The sequence below is a fragment of the Amblyomma mixtum genome, chromosome 5, assembly GCF_055824585.1.
Source record: "Amblyomma mixtum isolate Tamu chromosome 5, ASM5582458v1, whole genome shotgun sequence".
Lineage (NCBI taxonomy): Eukaryota > Metazoa > Arthropoda > Arachnida > Ixodida > Ixodidae > Amblyomma > Amblyomma mixtum.
In genome coordinates this window covers 158,943,242-158,957,776 of record NC_143016.1, presented here as the reverse complement: position 1 = coordinate 158,957,776, position 14,535 = coordinate 158,943,242, and the positions used below count along the sequence as shown (strand labels likewise).

Genomic DNA, 14,535 nt, shown 5'->3' with positions numbered 1-14,535 from the left:
GCTCTAGACACCAAAGCATGGAAAGGTTCTGCCGGACAAAAGCGCCGCGACTCCTAACACGGCGTTCGAGGAGTTACCGAGAGTACACAGATATTCGCTGGCGCGAGAGGGAAGGGCCAGAAGAGCGCGGCTCCGCGGACCGAGAGCCGCGCCGTCGAGCCAGCATCACGCTCCGAGGAGGCCCGGAGCGGACGACGTGGTAAGGACGGAAGGAAGGAGGCCCCGAAGATTCTACCCCGCGCAGCCCAGGGACGTGATCGATGCGCCAGCCAGTAGAGCCCCTGCCAGGGGAAATGACGCCCCGTAATTGATTGCCAAATAACGGCCCGGCGCGTTTGCCCAACCGCCGCCGCCGCCGCCGCCGCGGACGCCGATGCTGCTGCTGCTGTTTTGCACGCGACCGTGCCTCCTCTTTCCTTACAACCTTCCTTCGGCGAAGGGCCAACAGCTCCCCACAGGCGGACGGCGCCGCCTCGCTCAGCCGTAGTAGTCATTCGCTTCCGCCGGAGGAATCGCTTTTTCTTCGCCAAACGCTGTCCTTTTCTGCCGCTCCGCAGTCGGTTTCTCGTCCTGTCTTGGCGCTCGGGGAATCACTCTGAGCTTTTGCGCCGGCACATAGCGGTGGCGATTCGTAGAGCACGATTGGAAACGATGCTTTCGGGCGCGCATTAAAAGGAAGATTTCACACCGGGCCTATATAGCACCCGCACAAGGTATGTCTTCGAGTTTGTGCGTTCACACGTAGCCAACGATATGCTGGAGCCAAGACAGAGGCACGCCTGTACGCTCACGTGGTCACTGCTCCGGAGAATGAGCGAGACGGCCGCAAATTCTAAAGTCGCTCTGACGATGGGCAGAACTAGAGTTTCAGCTGATAACTGGAAGAGCTTTCTTTAGTTAGGTTTTGTGTCAACTTTTCTTCGTCACCGTCACTCCGACCTCCCGCGTGTCAGCTCGCGCGCTTGACAGGATGCCCGTTTGCCAAATGTAGCCGGTACAAGCAGTGATGGCAGAGCCACGCAGCGGTAGGCAACGCCCACATCACGGCTCTGGTCATTACCACACTCAGAAGGAAGCATCCGTATCGGGGCTACTGCAGAGCGGGGCATTTGTATCTCGTTTAGAGAGCTCCAGTGTATGAGCCCCCTTTCTGCTCTCAAAATTTTATTTTTACTTGTTTAGCAGTCTAGCCTTCTTACTCCAAGAAAAGCTGGCCGACCTAACGGTAAAACGCATGTATTGCCTACCACCGACCAGAAGCTTCAGCCCTATCACATACCCGAATGCACCCTCCCTCCATTCCAGCCACTCGCCTGCACCCGCAACCCACCTCCACCCTTCACATGCCCCACCCTGCAAAAGCCCACGCTGGAGCGGGACGAAAAAGAGAGAGGGAAATGAAATTCAAACACGCAATTTTAAGTCGATCAATGTGAAAGCGAACTGGTACGACTTATATTGCTAGCGCAGACTTGTCCGATGGCATCGTGTATGATGGCCTGCGCATTTTTTTTCCCTTTTCCTTAAAGCCTTCCCTTACGTGTTTTATCTTTTCGGTCGCAAATGACAATTAACCCCCACGTGGCGATGCGAAGAAAACCCTGTCGTCCTTAAATTACGTCCCCACTGCGTGCGCTTTTCGGCGCGGCTGCTACAACAACGAAATCGACTCCAGGCAAGATTCAACCGCAGCACGTATATAGCATCATCGAACATCCGCAAGCTCCATCTCGCTAATGGCAGCTGGGCTTACGGCCAAGGAGCCTACGACGTCCCGCTGCGAGCAGCCGTCGCTGGCTGATCACTCCTCCTCCAGGGGCAGTCCCAGTACCGACACCGCGCTCGGGTGCACACACGAGAGCCGTGACAAACGCCCCGCTCCGCAGCAGGCGGCGGACGTGCCCGGCTGACGGAGCGGCGCATTTCCAGGGCGGCTGGAAGCGAAGCGCTGTTGACGGAGGAGGAGCGCTTGTTGTCTCAGCAAAGTCCAATAAGGAGCGATCGGCGGAAGCGAGCCGGACGGCCGCCGGTCGATCCTTGTTATACACGCGCTGTTTTGCCGCGTGCTCTGGGAGCCGGATCGCTGCTCCCTAGTGGATACGCCGGATCTGGGCCGCCGCCGGACGACGAAAGGGGGGAGGGGGGGGGGGAACCAACCCGCGGGCCGTTTGAGCCTAAATCAAACGCTCGTCGTCCGCTCCGGGGTGGGGATCGAAATCGACGGGAGAGAGCGTGCGGGGAGCGGATGTGGGTCGATAACGCCGCGTTGTGTACTTGGGGCTCGGAGGGAGGACTTCCGCGAGCCACAGGTTGCGCTTCGCCGCAAGGCCCTCCTCGGTGGCCGGCGGTGAAGTTCGACTCGGCCGGTGGTGCTGACCGCGCGAGCACCAAGGACCCGGTTTTGATGCTCAGGACCACTTGAAAGGTCAGCGATTAGCCATCCGAAAGTGAAGAGCAGGTTGCAAGTGCAAATCCGGGTGAGATGACGTAATAGCACGTCAACGCGTGGATTGGCAGTGACGTGGTCCCACTCGTACGAAAAAACTTCAGTTCATGACTGCGCACTTTACGTCCGTCCGCCCGATCAACGAATTTCATCATTTCTATTGCTTTGATTTATTTATATACGTTGTTAGAGCGAAAACACTATTCCAGACGTACCAATCTCGAGCTAGAATCTTGTGTTGTGCGATCGGAGTTACTCGGGTAAGCTGGGGTTAGTTCGGAGGAGCTTCCCGTGAGCTGCCGCGAGTAGAGAGAGAACGATGAAGGACGAGTAATGCGTTTGCGTGCACATCCAGATGCAAGAAAGAAGAGTCGAAGAATGAACACATGCTTTCGCGCGTCTGCTCGGTTTAACTACGCTAATACCATACCACTTTTGATTGATTAATCGATTGATTGATTGATTGATTGATTGATTGATTGATTGATTGATTGATTGATTGATTGATTGATTGATTGATTGATTGATTGATTGATTGATTGATTGATTGATCGATCGATCGATCGATCGACCGATCGGTCGGTCGGTCGACTAATACGTAGATCATGATCTTATAGTAGAGGTGGTGATAAATACACACTATGGCTTCAAAATAAATTGTTTACAAGATCCGGCGCCGAAAATCGCAATAATATAACTGGGGGTACAACACATCACTCTATCGCGTCATAACTTTAAGGCGGCAATTTTTTTTTCGGGAGTTGTCTAGTCGCGGAGACGTAGGGACGAGTGGAGAAAAAATCTTGGAAATGGCAAGTAGAAGACGTGGACCTCAAACGCATTGCTGGACTACAGACGTTGCTCCTTGCACCTGCAGCTGAAGCTCTGCGCCTTCAGAACATCATCTTCCGTAGAGATGTAAGCCGAATTTTTAAGACGGTGCCTTCGTAAAATCTGCAGTACTGCACGCTGCTCCCTCTGAGATAAGGCCAATGGCGGCTTGGACGATCTCTAGAGAATTAAAAAAAAAATGGCTGCGGCTTAGCTCAGCTAACCCTGGTTATGCAAGCGAAAGTCACGCTTGCATAACCAGCGTGAAGTCGCGCTGCGGCCTACTGCTGCAGTGCCGCGTGTCTGCCACAACGTTGTCAGCGCTAATGTATGCAGCCCACATGTCTCTCTCTCTCTCACCACCGTCACATACCTCAAAGCGCGATTGAGAGACGTTTCGCGCATTACCATAGTCTAACCAAGCAGCGGGGTTACCAAGGCGACAGCGCGATGACGCGTACGTAGCGCTAGCAGTGGCTGCTAGTGATCCAGGAGTTCTGCTGTACTGCCCGTAGCTTCAGCTCAAAAAAAAAAAAAAAAACATTCTCAAAGGGAAATGTTTTATCACGAAAGAAAAGCTGCAATAATTGCCGGACTCTCAGTTGGCACCAGAGCCGCGCCGTGAGGGAAGGGATGAAGGAGAGGAAGAAATGAGGACGAGAGAAAAAACCTCAGTAGTGGAAAGCTCTGGATTTGTTTCTAGAACCTGTAGGATTCTTTGACGTACGTGCCTTGTACGCCGCACAGCACACGGGTGCTTTCTGGATTTCACCTCCAGCTTAATGCGGCCGCCGCAGCTGGGATTCGAACCCGTTATCTCGTGCATAGTGTGCGAACGAAATGCCCATGGAGGCACAGCGGCGGCGGATAATGCTCCCAGCACACCCAACAAGGCACAAGATAAACTTACCATGACTCCCCTCGTAACCTTCCCCTTACCCCCTTCCTAATTTGTTTAGGGATGCTTCACAAACAGGCGCAACCTATGACACGTAGTAGTGCAGAAGGAAAAAGAACACTAGGAAAATGAAGCCCTCAAATAGCAAATAGAATCTTGCCGCCTTGACAAGTACTGGAGGAAGAGGGCCCATTGCTTTGAGCGCCCAGGATGCCTCGGGCGTCTTGCCTAAGCACCCACAAAGGCCTTTTGAGAAGAAGACCTTTGTGCACGAAAATGTAGCCACAGCAAAGGCAGCGGTCGATCGTCTGTTACCTGCCGCCACAGAAAACACGGGCTGAGTGCCTGACCTACGCCATTCCGGGGGGGAGCTCTTCACGATGTTCATTCGCAGCCCCAGGCCACGAGCAAGAAACGAACACATCGCGTCTGGACACTGTCGGCGAATGATGAATCGAAGAAGGTGTTATAAAAGGAGGCATCCCTTATAAAAATAGTCTATAGACTTTGTATAGGCTTCTCATACATTATATTGTCTTCCTATAGATATGCGTTCTGTCCGTTGATGGTCTATAAACTGACTACAGACAAATTCGGTTGGGAGTCTTAGACATTTGTCTATAGATATTCTATAGACTGTATATAGATTAAAGTCGATTGGAAGTCTATCAGACGTTTCTCCATAGATCTACAGACTATAGACGAAAGTGGAGTGAAAGTTTTTAGACTTTTGCCTACTCATGGTTTATAAACTGCCAATGGACGAAAGTCGATTGGGAATCTTATAGGGTTGTCTATAAAACATCTATAAACTTTATTAATGACAAAACTTTTGGACAGTCCAAAGACTTTCTAAAGCAAATTTTTGTATGACAACAGCTCCAGACCCGAAAAATAAAAACAAATCGACTTTACACTGTTCCCAGTTATGATTCCCTTCTCACGATGCTCCTTTAAAGGGGTTCTGAAACACCTTTTTAGAAGAGCGCATAAATTCGCTCAATCACTAAATTCTCTCGTCTTGAGCCAATTCACTTGAGCCAAATTATACACTTCTACGCGCAGCAGAGAGCCCATAACCATGCGCGAAAATTCGGGTGTCCTTTCCAGCGACTATTTCATGCTCGCGCCCTCCTGCTTCGCGCGCTGCTGCGTAGTTCTGTTTAGAGATAGCTATTGGTTAGATTCTTTCAGGCGTGTGACGTAGCTACCATGGCCGCGGCCAATCAGCAGCGTCGCTCTGGAGGGTCAGGAAGCTCCGCCTCGTGGGGAATTCCCGCGGTCGGGCCGGCGGAGGAGGAGCGCCGATCTTTGAGCGAGCAAAAAGTGACGAGAGGGGAGGGAAAGGCGCGAAGACGCTGAAATTCAAATTTTAACAACAAAACACTCAGCATCTACAAAACTAAACAACAAAATTCTCGCTGAAGGATATTCCTGAAGAGGTGTCCTTTAAAAGTGGAGTAATATCTCACCTTTACTAAGAGCCCCTTTCAGAAATTATCACGCCACCTCCCCAACCATGAAAACCTTCTGTTTCAGAATGCACCCTTTCAAGCGGTGTCTCTCGGCAGTACAAATGATACGCATATGACGTCCTATCCAGTTCCGGTCTACTGTTGTAAACTTGACCTCTACACTCTTTTCACATACATCGCGTCCTGGGGACTTCTGAAGTACCCCACCATAGTACGTGATATACTGTGCGCACCAGTGATGAAGACATCGACAATTCCGCAAAAAAAACCCGGCACTGAGAACATTAACGCCACAAAGGTGGCCAAACTGGGCAGCCTGGTACCAGTCATGCGATCGAACGGCCTATCTGCTATTCGCAAGAGAATGGGCAGCCCTGCCTATCCTCCCTCTCTCTCAGAGGGCGAATGAGGCGACGCGAGGGTTTCCTCCTCCTTTCCTTCCTTCTTCCTGTACTACAAGGGGTCATCCATCACGGTGCCCGAGCCGAGAACGTCTTGTTCAGAGCATCGATCAGAAGACGGCGGGCGACGCGCCGGTCAGCTCTCGCCGGACGGCGCGCGCATGTTCTCCGGGTTGGTCGCGGGCCGCGACACATGCGTTAGGCAAACGCCAGGGATCGTTCGAGCGGAGCTCCGACCGGCACGGAGGCCTCCTCTGCCGAGACAGTTTCACAAGCTGCGATTCTCACTCGGGCTCAGCGGTGCGAAGCCAGCAGACTCGCGACGAAAGAGCGCCCGCTGTACTGCGCCGGCATTTTCGCAATCGACGGTTCATCCGCGTCGAAAAAATTGAGCGCGCGGCGCCGGCGGAAACGCCCGCTGCTCCTTGAGACTGAACATGCAGGAAGCCGATTATTATTTGCGCATGTGCGTGTGTGTGTATGTGTGCGTGTGTGCGCGCGTGCGTGTGTGTGCGCGTGCGTGTGTGTATGTGTGCGTGTGTGTGCGCGCGCATGCGTGTGTGTGTGCGTGTGTGTGTGTTGGTTGGTTTATGGGGTTTAACGTCCCAAAGCGACTAAGGCTATGAGAGACGCCGTAGTGGAGGGCTCCGGAAATTTCGACCACCTGGGGTTCTTTAACGTGCACTGACATCGCACAGTACACGGGCCTCTAGAATTTCTCCTCCAAAGAAATTCAACCGCCGCCGCCGGGATCGAACCCGCGTCTTTCGGGTCAGCAGCCGAGCACCATAACCACTGAGCCACCGCGGCGGCGTGTGTGTGTGTGTGTGTGTGTGTGTGTGCGCGCGTGTGTGTGTGCATGTGTGTGCGTGCGTGTTTGTCGGTATGTGTTAAACCCTGCACTGAATGGGCGTAGCTATTTGCGCAGAGCTTGGGCCGGTGCTGTAGTGAATGTACTGTCTTTTCTAAAAGTAAGTAACGGGGTTTGTTCCTAAACAGTGCAGTGGAACCCTTATGACGCTCCTTTTAAGCTCTAAATCTGTGCAAACTAGGGTGAACCTTTCAAGACCTTTTCGTCTTTAGCGGTGCTGTAGGGACTGCGTAGCAGAGGGCGGCAGAAAGCTGTGCTGATGAGATTAAGGAGTTTCCCGGAATAGGGTAGCCGCCAGGCTGACACAGGACAGAGTTAATTGGGAATATATGGGAGAGGCCTTTGTCTTGAAGTGGGCGTCGTAAGGCTGATGACGATTATAATGATGACAAACGCTTATACTGCTCAGGCGAAAGCCGCGTTGTCTCGTTACTTCTGGCAAAGACGGTGTACTAATCCGCAATGGCTTAGTCAACCAACCGCGCGGAATGTCATCGGGAAATGATCGTCGCATTTAGCTCATTTCTGAAATATGCAGTTAACTGCGACTCTCCCAACTCGTACAGCACGGACTTTGTCAGAAATATAGCCCACGGGGTTTGTTTCCGGACCATGCAGCATGACGGCTCGTTTTGCGACGCCAGCGTTCTAGCCATCTGGAAGCGGGGAGAACTTTCACCGGCACCCCTCCGAAGCTTAGGACGCCCAGGGTGCCAGAGAACCTCGCTAAGCGGTTCGAAAGCTAATTAATTGGGCTGCATAGGCATTTTTGATAGAGGTTCTACGCATGGGATGCTTTGGTCAGCCTGAAGAACGTTTTGTTAACATCCGCCTTACGAACTTTCAACGTGCAAGTTCGTGGCTCAAATGTACGGACAACCTCCCCATGACGAACGCTATTGCCCTTATACCCGCCGTTTCGCGAGAACTTTCTGTAGGCGAAATAGAAATGCAGATAATTATACTAGCTTGACATTAACATTCGTGGGTGACTGTTGTCTGCCGGCCAATATGCGGAACTAAGTGCCGCAAGTGGTGACGCTGTACATGGCGGGAGAAAATACGCGCTTCTGCGTTGTCCAGAACTGTTAGCTTGTGCAACGAACGCGGTAGTGAGCCCTCGCTGAGACACTCACGAACAGCGCGCTAAAAAATTGGCAGTGGTTTAGCTCTCGTTGAACCTGGAGGATTGCGAAAGCAACGAGGAGAGAGAGAGAGAGAGGCGATGGAGAGCACGCGGCAGTGGCGGCGGCCCCGCCACGCTAGCTATGCGCCGCTACTGCGCATGCGCAACTGGCGAGCGCGGCGGCGGCACCTCTGAGTCACCCGCGCAGCGACGGCGGCGGCACGCCAGCTGTGCGCCGTGTGACGTCACTGTTCCTCGCGCATGCGCAGTATGGCCTTTCGTCAGCTCCGTGAAATGGCTCAGCGATTCGCGTAGTGTTACTTTCGCAAGAAAATTCAAGGCATCCTGCCGTTCCCCGGCATCCCTCTGAGCGGGGCAGGACGCGTTCGATGCACGACTTCCGCTTTCCCGTTTCGGGCAGGCAGAGAAAGAAGCTACCAGCAGAAATGCACGCTGTAGAGAAGAAGATGCGAAAGCAAACACGGGCGGCAGAGGAGGAAGAAAGAGCGGGAGGGAGCAATAAGCTGCGTCGGTGGCCCCGTCCTGTGGCCCGAAGAACGCGCGAACGATGGCGGTGAGATCGTTTAGGTAGTTATAGCACGCATGAGCCTTCCCCTCTTACTCCCAGATGGCGCCGTCCTAACAGCAGTAACTTTGCACCATGGATGCGTAGGTTTGGCGCGCTTTTTGGAAGCGCTCAGCGAAGACGCCACGGATCGCGGAACAGACGCAAATGCCGCCAACCTGCTGCAAACAGATTGCTGAGGTAGTTCGTGCTTCATGCTTACATTCACACAGCGCGACAACGAAGACGGACACTGACAGGGAGACACTACAAAGCGCTGTGTGAATGTACTCGCCTCCTGCCCCGCCTTTCGTCGAGCCACAGATCTCCGCCCTTGCACAGCGGTTGTCCAGTCGCTTCGTGTGGCGCTCTCGGAAGAGCGTGCGCTTAATAAGGTTTTCAGTTCGGATCGAGCGAGAATACTGAGATAATAACTGTTCCCAGACTCGAAATCAAAATGCAAAAACTTTCTTTCGGAAGCGTCAGAGAGAAAGCCACTACAAAAGGAGAGGAGCGTAAATAAATCTGGGATACATGTATCAAGACACAAGCTGCTGTCTTATGTTTTGAAGCGGAAGCGCGCGCTTTCAGTGTGGAAGTGAGTGTCGCTTTGATGGTCACCACTAGCCGCAGCAGCGTGACGCCAGATTTAGAGTAACCAAAGCACAGTACACGACTATAGGCGTTGAATTACGCATGGACTGATCCGTCGCGACGTGAGCAGGACATTCTCAATGGTCGGATGGCTAAAGGTGGAACTCATACGGGCAGGAGAAGACTCCCACCCGCAGCAGCTTGAAAAGCTCGTCACCACCTGCCTGAAGACCTCCTTACAGGGGTTCCACTAGGTGTAATGCACCGCTCTACGGAAGTGCTACTGCGCTGTTCGTCAACTTGCCTAATAAGTCAATCTGAAGGAGCTGAGGCGCTCTGAAGCACGCTGCTTTGTCCCATTGGCAGCGGATAAAACATGACCTACCAAAACAGAGAAGACGGGCTAATTGGTATTTCATCTTATAGACGAAATAACAACATAATTACAAAACGGAACAAACTACAGAGGAAATAACACGATCATGTGTGCGCAGTGCAGGCCGTGCTTCTTTCCATCCCAGTGGAGCAACTTGGCGATACTTCGGCTATAAGTTTGCCTACCATAATTGGGCTGGCTCGAAGAGGTGCGGTTCATATTGCTCAGCAGCAGCGAATGCTGTTTTTTTTTTTTTTAGGCGAGCTCCGAATGGCCAACTCTACAGCCAGATCTAGTAAGTGGTCGCACTCAGATCGCTTCTTGCCACGTGCTGACGAATGACGTGCATTGCCGGGCTTTGCTCAGTACTAAATCCTCCACGCTCATGACATTTTCAGCGGGAAAAGAACGACCAGTTCGAGACGCAGAACAAAGGTTTATCGCAGCGTGTCATGGACTTGGACGATCAGCAACAGGGTGGACGAAGCGTCCATGGAACAATCGAAACAAAAAAAAAACAAGAAGAAAAACCTTCAGACACGTACAGAAAAAACAAAAACCACAGTAAAAAAATGGAGTACCTCTCCAGATGGGGAGAAATTTTTGAAAGCAAGGCCAGTTTTTTTTCTTTTCCATTTTTGTTTGATGCACAAGGAAGAGAGAAGAAGCGACGCCGGGCGGAAGAGAAATGCCCAGCAATTCGAATTCGAGCAGCGTGCGTTTTTCCTCATTGCGACGTCTCTTCCTACCTGGCCCTGCTAATACGGGCCTTCATTTCCTCCCGGTCACGCGAGCTGAGAGGCGCAACGGAATGGGTTTCTCCAGTCGCGCTAGAATGCGGCCGGGATGGAAACGAAGAAAGAGAGAGAGAGAGAGAAAAAAAAACGGGTGAAAGAAGGAGGGCAGCAATCGTCGCCGCGGAAAAGAAGCTCGGAAAAGGCGGAGAGGAGAAATTCTGAAAAGAATAACACAAACACACGTGGCGGCGCATTCTTCCCTGCAAGAAAAAGGAACATGAGGACGGGTAGGAAAGAAAGGGATGCCGGGAGAAAATGGAGCAGCAGTGGAGGAGGAGGAGGGAGCGCAGGTAGGAAGAAAACATAGCAAAAGAATGCGGCGCTCCTTTCCGTTTTTGTTTTTGAACGCTTTTTTTTTTTATTCCTGTCCCTATCGCTTATTTCTCCTATTCCTTACGCTTTCCTCCATCACCGTACCCCCTGCAAAGTACGGTGCGGCATAGGTTTCAGATGGGAGTTTGGCAGAGAAGAGAAAGAAAAGGTTCAAGTTACGACTACAAAAAACAAACAAACGCAAAAAGGCGCACATCGGCGAGAAAACCAATCTCGGGGGAGTCACGTTCGGGATATCGAAGGCTCGTTTTACGAAAGTGAGGCACGCGACTGCGTCGTCCGCGGTGGGAAGGAAGGGGGAGGGGGGGAGCGACGACCGAGGAGACGTCAGAGAGACGCCCGCGGAGAAACGGGGCGAAAGATACGTGGTGGGTTGCAGAATTGTGTCCTCCGGAGGAGGGAATCGTTGAGGACGCCATTCTGCTTCTGCTTGCGATGTGGGAGGGGAGATGGCATAAGCTGGCTACCGATGCGCACGGTGTGGTACCAACATGGGAAAGGCTCGATACCGTGACACACATTAAGGTGCAATCCATGAAGTATTCGAAGTTTCGCTGTGACAGACGACAGAACGACAAAAACAAACCCATCGCCTACGAGCGCCGATGTTAACGGCTTGTCAACATTACGTATTATCCCCTGCCGTCATGAGCAAGGAACAGTCACTATACGCTGATTGCGCACACTGTGGGATGCTTGCCGCAGAGATCAATGTTGCTACTCATTGCTTTAAGTTCGAGACAGCCCGACGAGTGTAAACGGACCCTAAGGCAAATATCTCCTGCTCGTCTTACGCCCCCACACGCATGCAACAGCCATGTCAACGACGCTGTACTTTCTCGAACCGTAGAGCACACGTGCACGCTACAAGTACGACGCTGACGGCGCCCTGGAGCGGCGAACTGCTTTTTAAAGCACCGAATTTTCTTTAAGCCACGCTTTTCCCTTTTGAAGTCTCGGCACTGAACTTATCACCGCCTGGGTTAAGTGCGTCTCCACTGCTTCGCAAGAAAACACTCTGTCACGAGCATAATCTAGGCTGAATTAATGTCCTCCTTTTGCCACAGCTTTCCACTCGCAAATGCCTTTTTTTCTCTCCCTTGAGTTCGGAAGCATATGCTAATCGCGACACGTGTCGGCGAACGCGAGAAAACGGCGGGGCCCTCTCCTCTATTCACGCTCCTTGTGCCGCTTGATCAAAGCAGCGAGAGCAAAGCGTCGATGCAAGCAGGCTCACGCATGCTTGCAACTAATTCTACTCTTGTCACAGCACGCTTTTCCCGCTTTTTTTTTTTCTTTGGCCCCATTTTCCTTCTGTATTGCTTCGGGGGACGCTCCGGCCGAATGAACACTCCGGTCTCCTATCTCACATCTTCCTAGGCCCGAACTCGCAGGGTCTCCGCGTCGATCGACGCGGTGCTCCGAGACGGAGGGAAACGCGGCCGTCCAGCCCGGCAGCAGTGTACGTGGGAGAGGGAGAAAGGGGGGGGGGGCATCATTGCGGACGGGGCGCAATTTAGATAGAGCACATCGATCGGCCACGCGCTACGATGCGAACTGCCGCACGAAAAGAGCGGGAGGGAGTTTTGTAGCCAACGTCCAGACTCCCCATTCCCGCCAGTGTCCCTGCGGCGAGAATGCGCGGTGGCCAGTCGTTGACAGGCTACTCGGACTCTGCTGGGCAGAACGGACGCCGAAACTGTGCGCAGGAGAGACAGTCTGCGTCCACACACTCGACACGAATACGCCTATATGGGAGTAAACAGAGAGGAAGCCGTCCTCTGTCGCACTCCCTTATATAAAAGAGACTGCGCTAGAGGATGGCTTACTCCCTTTTTATTCCTCTCTATTTAATAGAGTGCAGGTAGACGCCACAGGAAGAGTGGGGAGCGTACTCGAAACGACAGTGCTCGAAACCAGCGAATAGTATGCACATTTCGCTGTTGTGCAGTGCATAGTTTGCTTTCTTTTCTTTGTGTAGGCACGCTTAAATAGACATAACGAGCGCGCGGCCTTCCTGCATGTTAGCACAGTACTTACTGATGGCGGCCGAAGTAAAAGAAGGAGGAAATGAAAAATAAAATTCATAGAATATGACACAACACTGGCAGCAAGACACGCCTTCGGCTCCTCCAGTAGCTGACAAACGAATGCTCAGAATGCGAGGCGAGCGTATATTCTATTGTGAGAAGCTATTGGCGTGAGGTGTGTGGGGAAAAAACGTAAGAAGAGAGCTCTGAAACACGTGTGACATCACATGCGCGCGTGATAAGTTATCAGATAACGCAGCGTCCAAGAAGACAAGAAATAGAATATACAAGGCAAATACAAACACGGTCGGAGAATCCGTAGTTCAAGCGAGAGGGTCCACTTCGAAACGATGGGAAGAAGGCATGAAGAAGGCGGCGGCTCTATGCCTGGCTAAATGCGGAACAGCTAGGGCAGACCGAGCCAGCTTATACCTATGTATTAGCGATGGGATACGAGAAGCCTATGAGTGGCTGCAGGCTCACTGCTCTTCCTGTCTATTCAAGCTGGCGTCTTCTATTTCACGGCAGACACGCCCCAGCTCGACTTGGCACGTGAGCTCTTTGGTGAAATGAACCACACCACTGCTCTCGACTGGTGCAAGTCGTAAGGCAGTGCGCATCTTGCGGAATTCCTCGCGCTTACGAATTTTGGGAACCGAGAAAACGTCGTCTCCCTTAATGCTTTGTGCACCGCAGCAGTAGGAGAGTCGCGCAAAACTCGACCGTGCTTCCCACTGCAGTTCCTGCAATGAGGATGTGCAATTCGGACCAAAAATCTGCGCTATTCGTTTATAGGTTTCATGCTTCCAATATCTTATTTCTGAGATCCATTTTGTTTTCGTGCACAGCGATACGAATAACGACGTAGCGGTGATAATTCCCGGCAGTAAAGCTTTACGCCGTAGTTTTCCGAAAAGTATACGGCACGAATGAAAACTCGCTCAAGCCAACTCCGACCCCCGACTGCGAGCCAGCCCTCGACTGCAAGCTTTTTATCGTCCGATAAGAAGGCTAGCCAGTGCCGCCCATCTGAGGTAATGCTATGCTGAACCATGCGAAGTAAATGAGAACGGGAATGCGCTCAGATGGAGAAAAATCCTTGCGAGCTCTGGTCATGGTCCGAGGAATTAGTCGAGATTTACTGCAACACCATGCACAATCGAACGCCCGACAGAAAGCCTCATACACCGTCCTGATACAGCCCGATGCAACGGTAGACAGTGCCGTCAAAGTTCAGTTAGTTCCCTAACGCGAAGCGCTTCAGATACTGGTCACCTAAGATCAATACACCACAATGCTGAGTGCCCGCGTCAACTGGTCAGGTCCACGGTTGATTGTCGAACATTTTATTCGAAAGATCTTGGTGCTAAGAGGTGGCGTTAAGTGGTCGAGAGTACGCAGCCCTCGACGACTTTGTCAGCCCACTCCACCGCCAAAACTTGCGTTCTGGGGTCAGAGCTAGCCAGCACGGTCTCCCACCGCTCGAGAGAAGGAGCTGTAACTAGATCACCCGGAGGTGGCTCTAATTTGCAGTCCCACAGGATATGACTGTAGTTGGTTCCTTGGTCGCAATGTTTACAGTCAGGGTTGTAGAGATTAGGATAAATGTGCGCGAGGAGTGATGGGGTGCGTATCGATCTCGTCTGTAGACGACGCCACGTAAACTCTTGTCCTTTAGTCAGGCTTTTGGGCGGAGGGGGAGAAGTTCTCCTCTCTAGTTTAAAATTATTGGTTATACCATGATACGCGATCACGCGGAGTCCTTCGTCGGCGGAAACACTGAGCACGTCGC

General features: G+C 52.2%; 1 protein-coding gene across 1 annotated transcript in view; it reads right to left on the bottom strand.

Moving 5' to 3' along the window:
- Positions 1-14,535, bottom strand: part of LOC149344282 (uncharacterized) — a 527,027-nt gene that overhangs the window by 206,953 nt on the left and 305,539 nt on the right. The gene's annotated exons all lie outside the window — the stretch shown is intronic.